This window comes from Schistocerca americana, chromosome 1 (genome assembly GCF_021461395.2).
Source record: "Schistocerca americana isolate TAMUIC-IGC-003095 chromosome 1, iqSchAmer2.1, whole genome shotgun sequence".
In the NCBI taxonomy this organism is placed as follows: domain Eukaryota; kingdom Metazoa; phylum Arthropoda; class Insecta; order Orthoptera; family Acrididae; genus Schistocerca; species Schistocerca americana.
In genome coordinates this window covers 645,413,229-645,421,207 of record NC_060119.1, presented here as the reverse complement: position 1 = coordinate 645,421,207, position 7,979 = coordinate 645,413,229, and the positions used below count along the sequence as shown (strand labels likewise).

Sequence of the window (7,979 nt, the reverse complement as noted above, 5' to 3'; positions counted from 1 at the left end):
CCCATTTCAGTCTTAGTAGCCGATGTCGTAGTGTTAACATTGGCACATGCATAGGTCACCGCTTGCGGAGGCCCATCTTTAGAATTGTTTGGTGCACTGTATATTCAGACACACTTGTACTTTGCCCAGCATTAAAATGTGATGTTAGTTCCGTCACACTTCGCCGCCTTTTTTGTTTTACAAGTCTGCCCAGCCTACGACGTCCGACATCTGTAATGACGGGTGGCCTCCGAACCCCACGACGTAGGACGTGGTTTTGCCTTGGTTTTGCTATGGGACACTCACCACAACACTCCTCGAACACACGACAGGTCGTGCAGTTTCCGAAATGCTCGCGGCAAGCCTACGGGCCATCACCATCTGCGTTCGGTCAAACTGAGACAGATACCGCGCCTTCCCCATTCCACTCACGGACAGCCCACTCACTGATACTATGTGCATCATGAGTGTGTCTCACCAGCAGTCATTCGTCGCCATGTGACGCTTCTACCGCCTGGACGTGTTTATATTGATTGTATGTCGTTGGTCATAATGTTCTGGCTAATCAGTGTCTACATAATTAAGTTCGTATAGAGCCCTCAGCCATTTCTTTAAAATCGAAAACGGTGCTCCTAAGTTTTTTTGTTAACTGTTGAGCCATAGGTTGCCTGGAATCAATAGTAAATTGAAGAAAAGTTAGTGAAAGGAATATTTCGGATGAGAAGATAGAACAAATTTATCATCGCCCTAAAACAGAAATCTTTTTAGCCAGAATTTTTTTTTCTAATCTACGTATTTGATGGTTCCTGCCGATCATCGCTTAACCAGGGACGATATTTTGTGGGATAACGACTGTGTTTGAAATGCCTTTTTAAACCGCGTCTGCATGTCCGTCAAAGTACCAAAGTGGCGCCAACAGCCTTGCCGCAGTGGTAACACCGGTTCCCGTCAGATCACCGAAGTTAAGCGCTGCCGGGCTGGGCTAACACTTGGATGGGTTACCATCCGGTCTGCCAAGCGCTGTTGGCAGGCGGGATGCACTCAGCCCTTGTGAAGCAACCTGAGGAGCTAAATGACTGAGAAATAGCGGCTCCGGTCTCGGAAACTGACGTACAACCGTGAGAGCGGTGTGCTACCACATGGCCCTCCAATCCGCATCCAGTGACGCTTCTGGGCTGAGCAAGACAAGGCGGACGGTCGGTACCGTTGGGCCTTCGTGGCCTGTTCAGGAGAAGTTTTTTTTTGCCGTAGGTAGGTGAAGACGAAATTGATGTAGGACACTTGTGGTCTATCAAGCCGAGTAACAGCCTCAAATAGGCCTACAAAAGCCACCTAAGCTACAGTGTCCAGCCAGAGATTTTGTCTAAAATCGTTCTTCAAGAGACCCATTTTTCTAGCAATGTGTAACTGACGTTTGTGGATATATTATCCCGAAATATTGTGAATTTTAACAGCATAAAATTAAAAATAGGGCGCCTCCATAGCTGCGTGACCAGCGCAGCTGATTGCCATGCGGAGGAGTCTGGTTCGATTCCCGGTCCCGCCAGGGATTTCTCCTAGGTCGAAGGAATGGAACAGGGTGCGCTCAGCTTTGCGATGCCAGTAGAGGAGCTACTTGACCGAGTATTAGCGGCTCCTGGCCAAGAGAACTGACAATGGCCAAGAGAGCGCTGTGCTGACCTCACGCCCCCCATAGCGCATCCAATGATGCCATTGGCGGAGGATGACACGGTGGTCGGTCGATTCCGACGGGCCTGTAATTACTTTTGCATAACTTTTACAAAAGTCTCTTTTCTTTCCTTATTCTCAAGGGAAAGTTTAAATTAACAATGTCAATAATGACTGCCTATACGTCCCTGTACGTGGACTAATACTCTTCTGTTCATGATCCATAGGAGAGATAGTTGATGACAGGAGCAGAGCTGTGTCACAATATTACCCATTACCGGTTGTCTGAATTTATCCAACAGAGTTATGCGCGGAGACGTTCCCTTTCATCTCAAGATTCCTGTTTAAGTTCTCCGGGTATCTCTGTTAACGCTTACGCATGGTCTTATAATCGTCTGTTTCGATTTGAGCAGTCTGTCTCTGAATTCATTCCATTTTTGATGTCAAGCCTAGTTAGTAAGGACTGCAAACACTGGAATCACATTCTACAAAAGATCACACTAGCAGTTTACTCTACAGGTGCACTGCACTCTCCCAGAATGCTTCCTACAAATTACACTATCTGATCAAAAGTATCCCGACACCTGTTAGTGAACATTAATGTGGGGTGCGTCTAGTCTTCGCCTTTATGACGCTCGATTTCTACTGGAGACACTTTGAGTGAGGTGTCTAAATGTAAGTGGAAGAGTGGCAACCCATTCTTCCTCACGAGACGAAACGAGAGAAGGAACTTACGTTGGACGTTGGGGCCAAGTTGGCATTCTAACTCATTCCAAAGGTGTTCACTTAGATTCACATTGGTACTCTGGGCAGGCTAACCAATTTCAGAAATGTTATTAACCATAAATCATTGCCTCAGATGGTGTTTAATGACGAGTGCATTTTCATAACGATATAAACAACTATCGTCCACGAACTATTCCTCTACTGTACGCAGTATACAATCAATGAAGATAAAAATTTAGTCGTCAACTGCACGAGGAAACCTTTATTTGGTGCTCCTTACCGGTTTTGACAGTTTAAACTGTCGTCTTCAGAAGTGAAAGATGCTCACATCATTGGTAACCCAACGTCAAAATAAGAATCGGACGTTAGTGTAACAAGGTTACTATCGTTCGATTCTTATTTTGACATTGGGTTACAGATGATTTGAGCCTTTGTAACTTCTGAACATTATCTTATTTGAAGTATTCTGCAGCTGCTGAACTACAGCTATGAACAAAAGCACTACACAATACCGTGAAATGTATCCCCTTTCTGAATTTAATTTTTCTTAAGTGCAATGAGAGGACCTCATCCAAGCCAAGAAAAACACCCCTACACCGTAACACCAGCTTCTCCGTACTTCACTGTTTTCATTTCTCCAGGCATTCGACAAACCCAAACGATATAGCGAGCAACGACCCTCCGCAATAATCGACGAACTTTGTTCGTTAGATCATGAGATCATGAGCTTTGTGCCTGTTCTTGGTTTATGTGTGGCTGTTCCTTGGCATTTACACATCGAAGTCACGTCACCGATGACTTGAGCGGTAGCAGAATGGTTGAAATGTCGCTGATGGATTTGTTGCTCAGATGACATCCCACTGACTAGTCTACGTTCGAAGTCGCTGAGCTCTCCTGAACGACCCACATTGCAGTTACTGCATCCGTCCGCCGGATGGTTACGCTGAACTCGGCGGCCCTCTTGGTGCTGTTATGGAGGAGTCAACAACGTGCTGACAGTGGCTGCGATCCTCTCCTTTCTCCCATTATCATACAATGAAAACTTGAGGCCACAATGTGTACATACCCAATGCAATCACCTACATCAACAGATAAACTTAAGACATAACACTGACTGTCAATACTGACAACACAGTACTTCCTGCCGACATTTATACTGCCAGTTCCTGGCGGTTCTAGGCGCTTCAGTCCGGAACTGCGCTGCCACTACGGTCGCAGGTTCGAATCCTGCCTTAGGCATGGATGTGTGTGGTGTCCTTAGGTTAGTTAGGTTTACGTAGTTCTAAGTCTAGGGGACTGATGACCTCCCATGTTAAGTCCCACAGTGCTCAGACCCATTTGAACCATTTTTGAACTGGCAGTTCCACTTCTCGTGACATCTATGGTACATTTCGGCAATACACAGAGGTGTACAGATACATTTGATCGAATACTGATTTTACGTGTTAGTCCCAGTTCATATCGCTTCTTAGAGTTGTTGCTAAATATTTATACGTTATGACGGGCTCCGGATATTTCCCACTAAACTTATGAGCGGATGCTATCGGTTTTCTCTCTTTGTTACAGGCATTACCTTAGATCTATCCGCAATCAAAGGGAGCTACACCAACCAAAAATTTTGTACAGGTCTTTCTGCATTTCGGTACGACTGTAGAACGAAGACGCTTTCCCGTAGACAACATAATCATCAACAAAGAATGTGATAGTCATGTTAACTATATTGCATACATTGAATTTGTATGTTAAGAACGTTAGAGGCGATTAAGCTTCATCGGGATACTCCAGAAGTTACTTCCCTTTCGTTTCTGTTCAACATTCACCGTCCAGTACAAAGTACAAGGTTCTGCGAGTCAAACATTCATCCAGCCAGTCTCATACCTGTAAAGACAGTGCCTGTGATCGTATCTAGCTTTGTCGGTAGATGATGTGGTGCAGTGTTGAATACAGAATCTTCCTATTTGCAAGAAATCGTCTGTAAAACGATAGGCACAGTGGCAAAAGGAAATTTTGAGGGAAAGAAACGCAGTGGATGATCAACGGCCCCGTACACGCAGCGCATTGTTCGATTTAGTCCAGTCAGATTGTAGATATAGATCGCAAAATGTGGGGAAGAAGACTTTATCTTTTTAACTCATTCATATGACTCGAAACATCTGCAAAAAAAAATTTCCAACAAAATTTATGTTGACTAAAAAACTTTGAAATATTCGGATTTCTTTCAACTGTTTAAAAAAAAGTCTCAATTTCTTGTGCTCCTATCACTTTGACGTCTATTTCCATTTTTAAATAGCACAAAATTCTCTAAAAATTGACTGCTACAACTTTTTTCTGCACCAAGTACCAAGGGCGCCAAAGTTCGTCAAAACATACCAATTTTTAAAATTTTGTGCAAAATGGCAAAATACATAGTTTTTGAGTACTTTCATTTCTGTCTCTGTTTATATAGTAGAAATATATATTATTTTGTATATTGGAAATTAACATTTCACTTTGCGGTATTCAATTACTCCATGTGCAATTGTGTTAATCTTGGGCATCCATACATTGTTATTCGTACATCACTACTCGAAGTAAATTCTCGGGCACTTTAGCTCTAACTCATCCATAATTATAAAACATTATTTACTCATTATTTTCTCTATATCAAATCAACAGTGACAGAAAATTGGACTACTATTAGCCGAAAAAGCAAACTGAAGTAGATAGATTATTATACTTGTATACAAGCTATGAATTGCAAACGAAAGATAGGTAGCTTCTTTATAATAAAAAAAGCGTTACATTTTCTAACAAATATCACTTGTTAGCCTTCTGCCGCCGAGCAGTGTGTCAGCAGTGCTCAAGTAGCAGCATTACTGCATTTACTAGGCAGTCTTGTATTTTAATAACAGCTTAAATTTTGTGTCGAATTGTTTGTGCTCTCTGTAGATTAGTTCAGACGTTATTTGCACAATAGTATTTAGCGTGGATAGAGACTGCGACTGCTATGTTCGGATGCGGGCTGAGTTGGCATCCCTTCGCTCCCAAGTTCAGGCAGTGTTGGCTTCGGTCACACAGCTTGAGGCTGTTGCCAATGGGCATCACTGTGGGCGTCCAAACGGGGGTTTGTTGGGGATGGCCAGCTCGTCCCACGCATCCCCCGATAGGACTAAGGCTGTGGCTACCCGGGATACTGCCCACATTGAGGCTGATCCCTCACCTGTGGTAGAGTGGGAGGTCATCTCGAGGTGTGGCAGGGGGCGAAAGACATTCCGGAGGGCTGAACGGAAGACCTCTCCAGTTAGTATGACGAACTGGTTTCAGGCTCTGTCTCCAGCTGATACTGATCTTCGGCCTTACATGGCTGCTGGTCCTCTTCCAGAGGTTGCCCCTTAGTCTGCAAGATCCGGGTGGTCACAGAGGGTGGGCTTACTGGTAGTTGGGAGCTCCAACGTCAGGCGTGTAATGGGGCGCCTTAGGAATATGGCTGCAGGGGAGGGGAAGAAAACCAATGTGCACTCCGTGTGCATACCGGGGGAAGTCATTCCAGATGTGGAAAGCGTCCTTCCGGATACCGTGAAGGGTACAGGGTGCACCCATTTGCAGGTGGTCGCTAATGTCGGCACCAATGATGTGTGTCGCTATGGATCGAAGGAAATCCTCTCTGGCTTCCGGCGGCTATCTGATTTGGTGAAGACTGCCAGTCTTGCTAGTGGGATGAAAGCAGAGCTCACCATCTGCAGCATCGTCGACAGGACTGACTGTGGACATTTGATACAGAGCCGAGTGGAGGATCTGAGTCAGAGGCTGAGACGGTTCTGCGACCGAGTGGGCTGCAGATTCCTCGATTTGCGCCATAGGGTGGTGGGGTTTCGGGTTCCGCTGGATAGGTCAGGAGTCCACTACACACAGCAGGCGGCTACACGGGTAGCAGGGGTTGTGTGGCGTGAACTGGGCGGTTTTTGCCTCGGGCGAGTACAGAAAGGGCAACAGCCTCAAAGGGTGCGGGGCAAAGTCAGGACATGCGGGGACCAAGCAGCAATCGGTATTGTAATTGTAAACTGTCGAAGTTGCGTTGGTAAAGTACCGGAACTTCAAGTGCTGATAGAAAGCACCGAAGCTGAAATAGTTATAGGTACGGAAAGCTGGCTGAAGCCAGAGATAAATTCTGCCGAAATTTTTACAAAGGCACAGACGGCGTTTAGAAAGGACAGATTGCATGCAACCGGTGGTGGCGTGTCTGTCGCTGTTAGTAGTAGTTTATACTGTAGTGAAATACAAGAGGGTAGTTCCTGTGAATTATTATGGGTGGAGGTTATACTCAACAACCGAGGAAGGTTAATAATGGGCTCCTTTTACCGACCTTCTGACTCAGCAGCATTAGTGGCAGAACAACTGAGAGAAAATCTGGAATACATTTCACATAAATTTCCTCAGTATGTTATAGTCTTAGGTGGTGATTTCAATTTACCAGATATAGTCTGGGACACTCAGATGTTCAGGACGGGTGGCAGGGACAGAGCATCGAGTGACATTATACTGAGTGCACTATCCGAAAATTACCTCGAGCAATTAAACAAAGAACCGACTCGTGGAGATAACATCGTGGACCTACTGATAACAAACAGACCCCAACATTCCGACTCTGTAAGCGCAGAACAGGGAATCTGTGATCATAAAGCCGTTGCAGCATCACTAAATATGGAAGTAAATAGGAATATAAAAAAAGGGAGGAAGGTTTATCTGTTTAGCAAGAGTAAAAGGAGGCAGATTTCAGACTACCTAACAGATCAAAATTAAAATTTCTGTCCCGACACTGACAATGTTGAGTGTTTATGGAGAAAGTTCAAGGCAATCGTAAAATGCCTTTTAGGCAGGTACGTCCCGAGTAAAACTGTGAGGGACGGGAAAAACCCACCGTGGTTCAACAACAAAGTTAGGAAACTATTGCGAAAGCAAAGAGAGCTTCACTGCAAATTTAAACGCAGTCAAAACCTCTCAACAAACAGAAGCTAAACGATGTCAAAGTTAGCGTAAGGAGGGCTACGCGTGAAGCGTTCATTGAATTCGAAAGTAAAATTCTATGTACCGACTTGACAGAAAATCATAGGAAGTTCTGGTCTTACGGTAATCAGTAAATGGATCGAAATAGCATATTCAGACACTCTGGGATGATAATGGCATTGACACGCGTAAAGCTGAAATACTAAACACCTTTTTCCAAAGCTGTTTCACAGAGGAAGACCGCACTGCAGTTCCTTCACTAAATCTTCGCACGAACGAAAATATGGCTGACATCGAAATAAGTGTCCAAGGAATAGAAAAGCAACTGAAGTCACTCAACAGAGGAAAGTCCACAGGACCTGACGGGATACCAATTCGATTCTACACAGAGTACGCGAAAGAACTTGCCCTCCTTCTAACAGCCGTGTACCGCAAGTCTCTAGAGGAACGGAAGGTTCCAAATGATTGGAAAAGAGCACAGATAGTTCCAGTTTTTAAGAAGGGTCGTCGAGCAGATGCGCAAAACTATAGGCCTATATCTCTTACTGTTATAGAATTTTAGAACATGTTTTTTGCTCGCGTATCATGTCATTTCTGGATACCCAGAATCTACTCTGTAGGAA

General features: G+C 44.6%; 1 pseudogene; it reads left to right on the top strand.

The window, feature by feature from the left end:
• Window positions 1–890: 890 nt before the first annotated feature.
• Window positions 891–1,008, top strand: LOC124558718 (annotated as a pseudogene).
• The last annotated feature ends 6,971 nt before the right edge of the window (window positions 1,009–7,979 follow it).